Consider the following 13,563-nt stretch of genomic DNA (forward strand, 5'->3'; position numbering starts at 1 on the left):
CAATCTTGTTTAATGGTTTCCTTGACTGGATCTGTCATAAATCCAGTAAAGTATGTACAATATTTGGATATAGTTTTCTGCAGGAGGAATTTATTGTTTCAACCTTGAGGACTTTCAGGTCACTTTTTGTAACAACAATGGAATCTTCAATAGTGTAATCCTTCCAGAGTTTCATGATGTTCCCTCTATCATGGTTCTCTTCCACATCATTGACAATCTTATCCATAGGTTACTGTGTGTAATGAGACAGAGGTGCTTACGACATGCTGACCTACAGGCTGAAATAGACATGTTGTATTTGGGGAAAGTAGACTACTTTGCCGCCTTTGCTATTGAACTCATGAGGTTCTAGGTGGCCAGGGGCATTGGTCAACATCGAAATAACTTAAAAAGGCAGTCCCTTACTGGCAAGATACTTCCTAACTTGAGGGGCAAAAAAAAAAAAAAAAAAAAAAAAAAATCATTGAAACCAATCCAGAAAAAGTGTTCTTATTGCCCAGGTCTTGTACAACCAAAAGACTGGCAGCTGGTGTTTAGTTTTTCTTTTCAAGGCTCAGGGTTGAGCAGCTTTATAGATAAGGGCAGTCCTGATCATAAACCTGATTGCATTTGCAAAAAAAAAAAAAATTGTATAGTAAGCCTATCACTTCCTGCCTTTAATCCTGGTGCTTGCTTCTTTTCCTCATTAATAAATGTCCTTTGTGACTTTTTTTTTCAAAATATGGCACTTTGTTCTGCATTACAAATTTGTTCAGGTAGATATGCCTTCTCCTCAATGATTTTATTAATGGCATCTGAGAACTCTGTTGCTTCTTGGTCAGCAGATATGGCTTCTCCTATTATCTTAATATTTTTTAAGCCAAACTGTTTTCTTAAATTATTAAACCATCCTTTGCTGGCGTTAACTTATTCAGCTTTAGATACTTCACCTTCCTTTAGCTCTAAGTTGTTGCAAAATGACTTTATTTTTTTTGAGTTATATTAGATTCTATAGGTATGCTTATAGCAATCTTGCAGACTCCATTGCCACTCACGTGGGCAGATCTGGAAGTGGGATGGTCCTTCTAAATTGAGACAAAGGATTCAGCCTTTGTCACCTCATATCCACCAGTCATAAATAATGAGTTAGCTCTTTTTGGGTGAACCCATTTCTGAAGAGGAAATTCGCTCATTATCCATCAGCAGGTAATACTCTCAACAGCTGAGGAAATGATTAGTTCACTCCTAAGCATGACATCTGGATAATGTACCATGGTTTCCACTGCTTTTCAAACACTTGGGCCATTCATATAGTAAGTTTGCCTCCTCTGGGAACAGTTCTTCTGGGATCTGCTTGGTCTGTTTTTCTGGGGAAGCTAACAAGAAGAAGGCAAGTAAGACAAACTACAATACCCTCTACTCCAACTGGTTTCCAGGCATGGTGTCTTATTGAGGTCCCAGCATTGGTTCCAGTTGCTAGAAATTTGGATATTTGCAGTTGCAGTAGCTGGTGTAACCTTGGTGATTGAGTCTATATTTTGGGGTCCATGCCTAGTTTACACCCATATTTATCAAGCCCATGCCTGGCTTATACTATACCGTGGCCACTTCAATGAACAGCAGTCAGCCAGCATTGACCATGATTGATGACAGAGGCTATCTGACATCAGTAGGCCAAGTCATTTTGCCTACTGAATTACCTAATACCTCTTTTGTGGTAGCTGCTCACTGGTGAGTGTTCCCATGTGATAAAAATATCTTCACAAGTTGTGCTTGCTCTTATGACTCTATTTACGTGTCAATTGGTGCAACTCATACAATTCCATCTTGCCACAGAGTAGAGTTGAAAGGAATAGAGGGTATATTGGAAGGGGCATATGAAAAATATACAGCACAATTTATCTTTTTTTTTCTTGGCATCTACTTTTTTTTTTTTTTTTTCGTTTTTCTTTTTCTTTTCTTTTCTTTCTTTTTTTTTTTTTTTTGAGATGGAGTCTCGCTCTGTCGCCCAGGCTGGAGTGCAGTAGCGTGATCTCGGCTCACTGCAAGCTCCACATCCCTCATTCACGCCGTTCTCCTGCCTCAGCCTCCTGAGTAGCTGGGAACACAGGTGCCCGCCACCACACCTGGCTATTTTTTTATTATTATTATTTTTAGTAGAGACGGGGTTTCACTGTGTTAGCCAGGATGATCTTGATCTCCTGACGTCGTGATCTGCCTGCCTCAGCCTCTTATTAGTTCTTCAGGTGAAAAACGTGTGTCCCTAATACAAAAGACACACAAAGTTCTGGAAGCGACATGGAATGTGAAATACTAGTTATTATGAGAAGCTAAAATTCTATCTATCTCTTTATGTAATCTGGCAGGCATTAAAATGAAGTAAAATAAACAATTAACATAAACATAGGGGCTTTGATTTTCTCTTCATTAGTTAGCTGTGCGGCCTATGTTGGTAATCACAGGTGCCTTCTTTGACTGCAACTTTTGCTCTCAAGTTTTAGCTGCACCCCATTTGAATGGCATTATTTATCTGGTGGAATATCTCAAATTTTTATTTGACTCTGTGGTTACCCTGCTGCATTTCCTCACAGACCTGAATTATGCATCTGGGCAGTACTAAGGGGAGCTGCTGTGAGTCATGAATCACCTGGGCTCCTAACATTGTTCTTTTCCCCATTGTTTTGCAGCAGGACGTTTTTCTCTTAGAAACCAGAATTTCAGGAAATTCAATGACCCATTTTCTGCCTATGGGACCAGAAATTTTTCTCTTAGAAATCATAATTAGTCATTTCAGGAAATTCAGTGACCCCTTTTCTGCCTATGGGACCAAAAGAAAAAAAAAGGGAGTGAGTACAAGCCTGTCAGAATGCAGTCTCAGCTTTCAATTTAATGGAATCACGATGGTGTTCTCTTGTGGAAGTATTCCTCTTTTTGAGCACCAAAATCTAAACAACTGGAAAGTCCATGCTAATGGAGATGGGGAGAAAAAATCCTTCCAACACATTATGTACGTTACCATTCCTAATTCTACTCTTTGGCTCTTAAACACATACATCCCATCTCTGGAAGAGATTGCACCATACACCCAGTACTAAGTTAAAGCATATAATACATTTTTTGATTGACACTAATCCTATAGACTATTAACTATTCTTTCAAAAATATTGTGGTAATGGAAGACGTGGTTAAGACTATAAATTTTTTGTGCTAAAACCCATTGCTATCCTTGTATTGCTATAGCATATGTCTCTTGATCAAGGAATACTTGTATGGAGTAATATGGCAATTAATGAGGCATTCTGTAATTTCATATGCTTAGTCCTAGCGGAAGAACTGTAGATAGAGATGGTAAATATGTATGCGGAATATATGTCTATTCTCATGTGGATGTGGAGAAGGGGATTTCTTCTCATTTTGTGAAAGACTGCATTATTGTTATCAATGTTAGCTCCTTTCCCTATAAGAGGATTTCACCTCAGTGCCCTTTGTTGATATAATGTCCTCAGCTTTCTGGTAAATGGTATTTGGAGGATGCTTGGCCACCCTCACTTCTGAGCTTAGATTCATGTGAATCGTTTTGGTTGAAAAAAATCAGTGGTTGTGATTGAGATCATTTGTACGCACAATGGAGACTTTTAATGCTTTAATGTCACAACAGCAGGATGTCTCAAATTAGAGGTTCTCCTTCACCTTGGGTCCCAGATTAGAATAACAGAATGGAAGCCAAATGGAACAGACCCACAGTCAATCCGTGTAATGTGAACAAGAAATGGTTCTCGATACAGTTGTCATTGTTTTAAGCCACTGGTATTTTGGTATCAATTTTTACTGTAACAAAATCTATCTAATAAACATCTCCAAGATATAAAGTACCCAAACTAGTCAACCTATTGTTAGATGGCCAGTTAGTACCTTCCAGGGAATAAAACCAAATTGGGAGGTATCTACTTTTGTCTGGTTGAGAATAATAGCAGTAACCAAATCAGCCTGGATGCGAAAGTACCTCTTGTAGAATTCATACATAGCCCTCATACCTCCTGTCATGGTCGCTGTATAAATAGGCTCATTGAGAAAGCACCTGGATGGCTGCCACCTTCAGCGTAATTCATATGCTCTATCTCATTTGGGAGAGCTTTATCCATAGTGGCAGCTTGCTAGTCAGCATTTATAGGGGTCAAAATAGTTTTAAATATTTAAGCTGTTTGAGAAGCCCATATTTCCGAATTCCCTGTCACCAATCTTCCTATTTTGTTCTTTCCATTTCCCTTATAAATCAGTCAACCCAATAGCCACTGCCCATGAATCAACATAGATCTATATTTCAGGCCACCTCTTCTTTTATATGAAGTGATGTACTCTCATTTCTCAAAAGTCTGTTAATTAAAGAGATGTCTCTATGTGACTATTTTTGAAGATCGTTCCTGAATGGGGCTTTAATGTAACAACTAATCAGACAGTTGATTGCATATGGTACACATTGTTTCATAAACCAAACTGCTACATTTTTTTCTTTCATTTCTTTCTTTGTCAAATGGTCATAAATAGGGTGATGATAGATCCTGGTTTTCCCAGAATGCTTCCAATTTACACCCACTGTTCCCTCTTAATAATAGTATTGCTTTGCATTGTTTTCCAGGGGTTTTGTTTTATTTTTTGTTTTTGCTTGTTTGTTTGTTTGTTTGTTTTGAGATGCAGTCTCGCTCTGTCACCAAGGCTGGAGTGCAGTGGTGCAGTCTTGGCTCACTGAAGCCTCTGACTCCCAGGTTCAAGCAGTTCTCCTGCCTCAGCCTCCCTAGTAGCTGGGGCTACAGGTGTGTGCCATCACAACTGGCTAATTTTTTTTTTTCCATTTTTAGTAGAGACTGGGTTTCACTATGTTAGCCAGGATAGTCTCGATCCTCTGACCTCCTGATCTGCCCACCTTGGATTCCCAAAGTGCTGAGATTACAGGCATGTGACATTGTGCCCGGCCTGCTTTGCACTTTTAAAAGTGTCTTGATTTGAATGTTAACCATATTATACTAATCATAGATATAGGTTGAGAGAGATGTCACACAACAGTGAAAATGTGTGCAACTGAGGGTTTATCTTTCTTCTTCAGTTTATCTTTGCATTCAAGTTATGCTTAAATTCAGTTTCATAAATTCCTTTTCCATTACACTGGAGCATACTACTGGATCCATTCAATTTTATGATTCAGTAGATCAGCTAACAACCTCCTGTTGAGTATGTACAGGTGGGGATATATGATTATTTGTTATCTTGTGATCAAATATTCAGTTTCTAATGGGGACCAATACCAGGTCACAGGGGATTTTCAAATAGAGAACAATTTGTGACAGGGCCAGGCCTTATTATCAAACCTTAAGGGTCTGTGCTGTTTCTCCTATTGAGACTTGCAAAGAGTTCCATAAAACCTCTCTGTCTGTCATAAACACTTCCAATGCTATTGAGTTTGCTGAATGACTCCAAATTTCAGGACATATTTTCCCTTCTTTGGGCTATTTTCTTTTTCTGGTACCATTCAAAAATGTCATAATTACGAGTTATCCAGTAAGAGGCTAGAAGAGCCTACATAAATATGATGCATGTTGTCTCAAAATCCAAAGAGCTACCCAAAGCATTGAGTGTCTTTACAGTGGGCATTGCAAGGGATAGCAACTTGCTTTCACTTTAGAGTATATTCTGAGATACTCTCCACTATTGGATTCATAGAAACTTCCATGATATGACGAGCCCCTGAACTTTTGCAGAGCTTCTAACCCATTGTCTTATATCCACATATCTTATTATAGTACTTTGAAGGCTTATTAATTTCTCATAATGACATTCGATTAGAATCATGTCATCCACACAAAATATCAGCAATAAGAAATCAGCCTGATCAAGAGACCTTTGGACATTATGACATTGGTCTGAGTCAGGAGAGTAAGGGTACACTGTTACTACTACTGATTAGGGCAAAAATGTTTCACGTTAATTTTCCTAATAGAAATGGAAAAAAGAAACCTTCAGCATGCAAGAGACCGTCTGCATTGATTAGTAAAGATATCATCTCTGGCAACTCAACTGTGATTATCAACATCATCATATTAATTTTGTGATAATCTGTGGTCATTGTGCATGACCTAGTTCTGGCTTTGGCACTGGCTAACAGATAATTAAATGAGAATGTGATAGGAATCACCATCTCCACATTTTAAAAATATATGTAGTTGGTACTAATCTCTGCAAATCTGTTGTAGATTGGTTTGGCTTTTTTTTTTAGTTGTGTTTTGTTTTTTTTTTTTCTCTTGAGACAGAGTCTCACTGTGTTGCCCAGGCTAGAGTGCAATGGCACGATCTTGGCTCACTGCAACCTCTGCCTCCTGGGTTTGAGTGATTCACCTGCCTCAGCCTCCCGAGTAGCTGGGATTACAGGAACGTCCCATCGTGCCCAGCTAATTTTTGTATTTTTAGTAGAGACAGGGTTTCACTATGTTGGCGAGGCTGGTCTTGAACTCCTGACCTCAGGTGATCCGCCCACTTCAGCCTCCCAAAGTGGTGGGATTACAGGCATGAGCCACCATGCCCAGCCTGGCTTGGCTTTTTCTTCACTCTTGACAGGAGTGGGAAGATCCAAGGGTTTCCAACTGGCCTTTTCTACTGTAACTGCCTTCACTATACAGATTATAGAACCTATATAGGAATTCTGCCAGTAAGTAAATATATCTATTCACTGTATGCTCAGACAATGGGAAAAGAACAATATGTGTCTGTCATAAATCCCCTACTGAAACTTGAGTTAGGTTTCTGTCCATTAGCCACAGAATTTTCCAATAGAATATATTATACATGCCTAGGCTGTCAGTCTGTTTTATTCCTTGTACCTTCATGACCAGTTAATCATTGCCATAGATCTGTGTCTCTCAAAACATGATCGTCACTCAACTCAGTTGTTTATTATGTTTAATCCACTCAAATGATCTTTGACAGATCAACATTGCCATCTGATGTGGGCTCTAAGTTTCTGTTGAAATGATGGAGCCTGATATTATTGCAGTATCCCTCACTGTTAGCTCTGGCTACAGAGGGCAGCCACTGCAGAATTGTACATGCCAGTGCCTTTCTTACCAATAATTTTCTTAACAGTTTAGTGAATAGAGCCCCCTTTGGGTCATTGCAGCTAAGGAGGTTTTTTTTTTTTTTTTTTTTTAAATAGGTGAATAAACATTTTATACATAACAAAACTGGTCTAACATTCATGACAACCTAAGCTTTTGCACCCTAAGCCACTAAACTTTGGTATTTGATCATCAATGGCTATAGGCTGCTGTTCAACTTTAAATTAGCTAAGATGATAAAGGAGATTAGCGAGGTAGGTTCAGGGAATTTGGGAGTTTAAAGCTCGTTTAATATTACCATTTCCAGACACTCAATAGAATAAATTCTAAATCCCAGATTATACATAGCCATTAATACATTCATCCAAAACTGTACTTATGTTTTATTCTTTCTGGTTTAATGTCTTTAGATCCTCTCATAAAATGTCTCTCAGATCACTGCTGATAGAAATTGGTGATATGCAGCAACACATTTGGGGTACTGAGTGTCTCCTCTTGAGTCGATCCATGAAATTTGTAATCTAATCTATGAATATCTAACTTTTTATGGACTACAAGGAAAAATGCTGAGGTGGAGGTATGCCGTGAGGTGAGGAAACCGCTTGTAGACTATTTTGAAATATAGCATATTGATAGAAAGTTTGAAGTATAAAAAGGCCAACAGATCAGAAGATGTTTGCCATTGAAGGGACGCTTTATAACTCACAGTTTTCAAGAGAAGGAGCACTCCATTCTGGAGGGCCACAGGAGGAGGCACTGGGGTTAATCGGGAGGCAGAGAGAGGTGGGGCCTGTGGGTTAGAGCCTTTATTGTGGTTTTCACAGGAAGAAACAGGCATGGGACAGTAAGCAGCTTTAGGGATGGCTAGTTTGAATAATTTCAGTGGGCTTTGGGGACTAGGGTTTGTCTCTAGTTGTCTGGTACCTAGCCCTGAGGTGATTAGGGCAGATGGATGTTAGTCCTCAAGTATGTGAGTCCAATAAATGAGATAGTTGGGTGTGGACCTTGGATTAGTTGGTTTGCATTTGAAAAGCATGCTAGTAGTTGTGCTATTTACTATCTCTGAAAACTGGCTCACTGTGGTAGAAACAGGTCCCTCTAGGGTGAGCAAAGCCCCAGATGTCAGATCATTGAGTGCAGAGAATAAAATACATAATTAATACAAGAGCCAAACATCCAAGTATTTGATGGGAATGGCTGGTTCCTTCAGTGTGTGTGTGTGTGCGTGTGTGTGTGTGTGTGTGTGTGTGTTGGATGATGTTGGCATGCGGTGGAGATATCTCTGCTGGCACAGTGAGTTCAGGGGAATTTTGCTGTTAAAATATTTTGACATTGACTGTCTCTGCTGAAGTGTCTCCACTACAGGTCTCAGGGTAGATCTTCTTTCTCATTAATGACTTTGATGTAGCATAATATTTTTTCATGTTTTTATATTTAATTGGTGCTTTAGCAGCTCTTAGCATCTATTTGCTGCAACTAGAGGAGAGGAGAACCTCTTCAAAATGTCCCTAAAGACTTTTTGATTTTTTCTCTTTGTTCGTCATTGGGCGTTCCAGGACTTGAGTTTGTCCTTTTTACTGTTTATGCTTTCTAGGCTAGTCAGAAAAAGCCAACTGACTCCACAATCTTTGTAATCATCATGGTTACCATAGTTACCAAGTGCTTTAGCCACTTGACCTTCCTCTGCACAACATTCTTCATCACATGCTGCCAGGAGAGATAATGTGAGTTATCAGGATACCACTGCAAGCCATGGAATTACTAGTGGTCTATTACCCCTAGCAAAGAGGTTATTTCTTCTGAAATACATAAGCAGCTCAATTATGCAATCTTATTGTGACACAATTCTAAAATGTTGAAAGGTGAAAAACCCTTGTTTCCTAAAGCTACTTCAAAAGTCAATTACTCTTAGTCAGTGTGCCCCCTGGAAAAAGATGGAACAGCCACAGGGAGGAACTAAGCAAAGTTTCATAAATGAATATTTTAGAAACTGTGGGCAGAATATAAAGAAACCATCAAGAGATATTTTAGCTAGCAAGCGTGTTATATGGATATACCTAGAATATGTATACCAACTCCCTTGTGTTGGAGAGATTTCTAAGTAATGAATTTTACAGTTCAGTATATCTCTTTCCTCTATTCAGTCAACATTTTCACCCAGCCATGAGAAGTGATAGGCTTCCCATACCTCATTCTGAAATGGTCAGCATGGGGAGCAGTTATCTAATTCCATGATGAGTAGATGTATTGAGAGGGCCTTCTGACAAGAACTGCTGTCTCTACCAGAGCGATGCCATCTGACAGTGACCTTGCAAAAAAGGGAGTCTGTAAAGGAAAAACCTAACCTCCTTTTCCTCCTACCCTCTCATCTTCGAGAACTTTCCATTGACTGAACCCAAACTGAAGATGATCCTGACAGCAGGGAGATCCAGTCTCCACAGGTCAGCTTCCAATGACCCCGGAGGAAAAGTCTAGAAGGGAGATTTGGTGCAACAAACCCAACAGACCCAGCACAGATACCAGTTAAAGAGGAGAAAAATTAAAGCTAATTCTAACATATTGATCATTTTCTTCCAAATTCATACTGGATTTCTTCCTCTTTCTATGGATCCAATCGTGTTGAACATTAGGAAGTGACTTCATACTTCTGTGTCTAAGAAAGTCAATTCTTCTTCTACCTCCAAATATTTTAGACATCTAAATCAAGGGACTGATGTTTTTTGAAATTTAGAAGTAAACATTTTTGACTCTCTCTAAATCTTTTCTGATATAATATTTAGTGACCTACATTTCTAAGATAATGCTAATATGTAAAGCACATCCTCACTTAACATAAATACTTTTTTTTTTTACCTAAATATATGAGGAAGAAAAAGAAAGGGTATAATTTGATAGGAACACTAGGTGACATTTTCTGCCTAGAAAATAATTTCATACACCTGAGATCAATTTTAGACTTCACCCTTTCTTAGCTTTATTGATTTTGGATAACTTGTTTTTTTCAAGATGGAGTCTCACTCTCTCACTGACGCTGGAGTGCGGCGTGATCTCGGCTGGCTTGCAACCTCCACCTCCCAGGTTCAAGTGATTCTCCTGCCTCAGCCTCCCAAGTAGCTGAGACTACAGGCACATGCCACCACGCCTGGTTAATTTTTTGTATTTTTAGTAGAGATGAGGTTTCACCTTGTTAGCCAGGATGGTCTCAATCTCCTGACCTTATGATCCACCTGCCAGGGCCTCCCAAAGTGCTGGGATTACAGGCGTGAGCCACCGTGCCTGGCAATTTTGGGTAACTTTTCAGAAACCTCTCTGATTCTCAGTTTTCCTATCATTAAAAGGGGGTCTATAATAACTAACATGAATTTTAAAAAAGTTATTTCGTGTAATGTAGACAATGCTCCTGGCACAGTTTCTGTTATTAGTCACTAAGTAATTGGAAAGGATTTTTAATAGAACAAAGAAAGTAATAAGAGAAAACACTGATTTAGTTGTCTAAAAGATGAATGAAGATCCATGAAGAAATTTAGAAATTCTCTAAATATTTTAAATAATTTTTTGAATTCTAAAAATATACAGATATTTACTTATGTACCTGATATCTGAATAGAAATGGGTAACCACCAGCAGTGTGAATACACTGATAGTTCTTTTTCTTTTTTTAGGTTTAGAGTTATCACCACATGCACACTCATTTCCTTGCCATAAGGAATTTAAACTCCTGGGAGCCAAACAGTTGAGAAATGTGTGTGGTCCAATGTATTGGTTGCTCTGGAGCTTAACATAGTGAATTGAAAACATCAATAATTAATGGGATACAAAGATAGCAGCCTGGACTGCCTGTATTACAAAGCAGGGATACTACTAAAGCCATTTACATTTTGAATTTCAGCAGCTCCTAAAATCAGCTTATATGCAAAGCTCCTTACACTAAAATGAGCTTAATTTCTGATTGTAAACAGTTCTGCTGAACACCATAAATTTCAGGCTTCATGAGAATCCATTGTTTAATTCAGACTGGTTTAAGAAAAGCTATAGTCACATTAAAATCTTACATGGTAGATTTACTACTTTTAACTTACACCAACAATTTTCTAGTGCAGTTTTTTTACTGATATTTTTTTTTTACCAGTGTGTAGAATGTTAAGGTAAAGGACTAGTTATTTCATGCATAAAACCAATTCCTTCTGCATTTCATATACATTTTTCCTATTTGAAAGGAATACATGTGTAATATTTCTCTATTACTTTCAAAGAACGTAAGTTTTAGAATTCCGACCCTCTTAATACTATCCAAACCTTTCCCTTCTAAAATGATTGGATATGCCAATATTTTGAAAATATATGTAAGACAAATAATTGGCCGGTTTGGGCAACCATCATTCATTTTTCTTTTTCTTTTGGGTAACAGCTCTCAGATTTCTTTTTGGGTATTCACGTCTTTGTCATGTGGTCCATGTAACTCTGTGGAAGCTGGAGCTATCTACAATTCTATCCTCCAAAGTAGTCACCATATCCCTTCAAGCTATTCATGTTTTTTTTGTTTTGTTTTGTTTTGTTTTTTGTTTTTTGTTTTTGTTTTTGTTCAAGGATGGGCATATGGTGTCATTAAAGTCAATGAGATATGAGTAAAAATATATCATTTCTGTGAGGGCTTTTTGGGATCAAGCATTTCTTATTTTCAATAAGATTTTGTTGGAGAGAATCATTTCATTTACTGGAATTGAATGGGAAAGGCTATTGTTGTGGAAGCTGGCTGGCAGCCATTCTGTGACCATGAAGGTTTCCAGCATTAAAATGATGCAGACAGGATGGAATATAGAGAAGGGAGATGGGTCAAATTGCAGTGTTTGAAGGCATGCATGCATGTCTGACTAAAGCACCCGCATCCCCAACTTCAAGGCATGTTCCAGCTTTGAGTATATGTACCACAAATTACCATTATTTTAAAACTAGAATATGTATGCCAGTTTATTATTTAGGTCTATAGCTTGCAACGGAGAGATTTCTAAACAATGAAAGCGTTTTCACATTACAAAATACCTCTTTCCTCTATTCAATCACTATTTCCACCCAGCTACAGTGTGACATTACAAACGCTCAGAGCATGTTGTAAACAGTTCTGCTGAACACATCTGCTGAACACTATGTGCACATACAGTTCAAGCAGAACTTTTTCCACTTCAGAAGTTTTTATAGAAATTGTCTTCCTTTGGCCGGGTGCGGTGGCTCACGCCTGAAATCCCAGCACTTTGGGAGGCCGAGGCGGGCGGATCACAAGGTCAGGAGATCTAGACCATCCTGGCTAACACGGTGAAACCCCATCTGTACTAAAAATAGAAAAATTAGCCGGGCGTGGTGCCGGGCGCCTGTAGTCCCACCTACTCGGGAGGCTGAGACAGGAGAATGGCGTGAACCCAGGAGGTGGAGTTTGCAGTGAGCCGAGATCGCGCCACTGCACTCCAGCCTGGGCGACAGAGCGAGACTCTGTCTCAAAAATAAATAAATAAAAAATAACAAAATAAAAAAAATTGTCTTCCTTTGATGTAGGTATACAACAGCATTTTAATTACAATTTCAAAATGGATTTTATGTTTTTTTCTAACCTATGGCTTCATCCCAAGGAACCCATAGCTACCCTTCCCCCAAAAGCAGTGGCAGAGGGATTCCTACAAAGAATGCCCCAAATCGGTGGACGATGGAGCTGGTTGGGATTTCCAAGAAAGAGGGAAGAAACACCTGGGTGATCAGGCCAAAGGATTCATTGAGGGGAAATTCGTTACCGAATGACGCAGCACAGCTTTAGGACGGATAGCAAGAGAAAGAAATGTTCTACCTAGGTATGTCCCCAGCCAGGTGGTCAGAGGATGAAATTTATATGAGGGTTTATGAAAATTTGGCTCAGGGCTGAAGCCAGTATCAGTGTTTTGAGCTACAACCTAGACAGATTTAGCAGTGCCTGGAAATGTTCACGTCCCTGGTATGGGTTCAAGTTCGCTGGGAAATACTTGTAGCTGTCTGGGTCACACAGTGTTTTAGGCATTTCTTGATTTTTTAGTCAGGATCCAGCAAAAGCGGGGAACCTGGGAGACCCTACCCTGTTTACTCAGAATTGCCAAATGGTATGAACAGAAATATGAAGCATATTTAATACATGTGGATAAAGAAATAACATCTAAATAATATATATAATTATTATAAAAGAATTATATATACACATTTGGAAAGTTATTTAAATTTATATTTCTTTTGATTTGGGTAAGATAAAAAAGATTATACCATTTTTTGATATTTAATTTTTTTTTTTTCTTTTTTTGAGTTGGAGGCTTGCCCCGTCGCCCAGGCTAGAGTGCAGTGGCACGATGTCGGCTCACCGCAACCTCTGCCTTCAAGGTTCAAGCAATTCTCCTGCCTCTGCCTCCCAAGTAGCTGGAAATTACAGGCGCCAGGCACCATGCCTGGCTAAATTTTTTGTATTTTTGGT

The sequence above is a fragment of the Pan troglodytes genome, chromosome 7 (assembly GCF_028858775.2).
Source record: "Pan troglodytes isolate AG18354 chromosome 7, NHGRI_mPanTro3-v2.0_pri, whole genome shotgun sequence".
NCBI lineage: Eukaryota > Metazoa > Chordata > Mammalia > Primates > Hominidae > Pan > Pan troglodytes.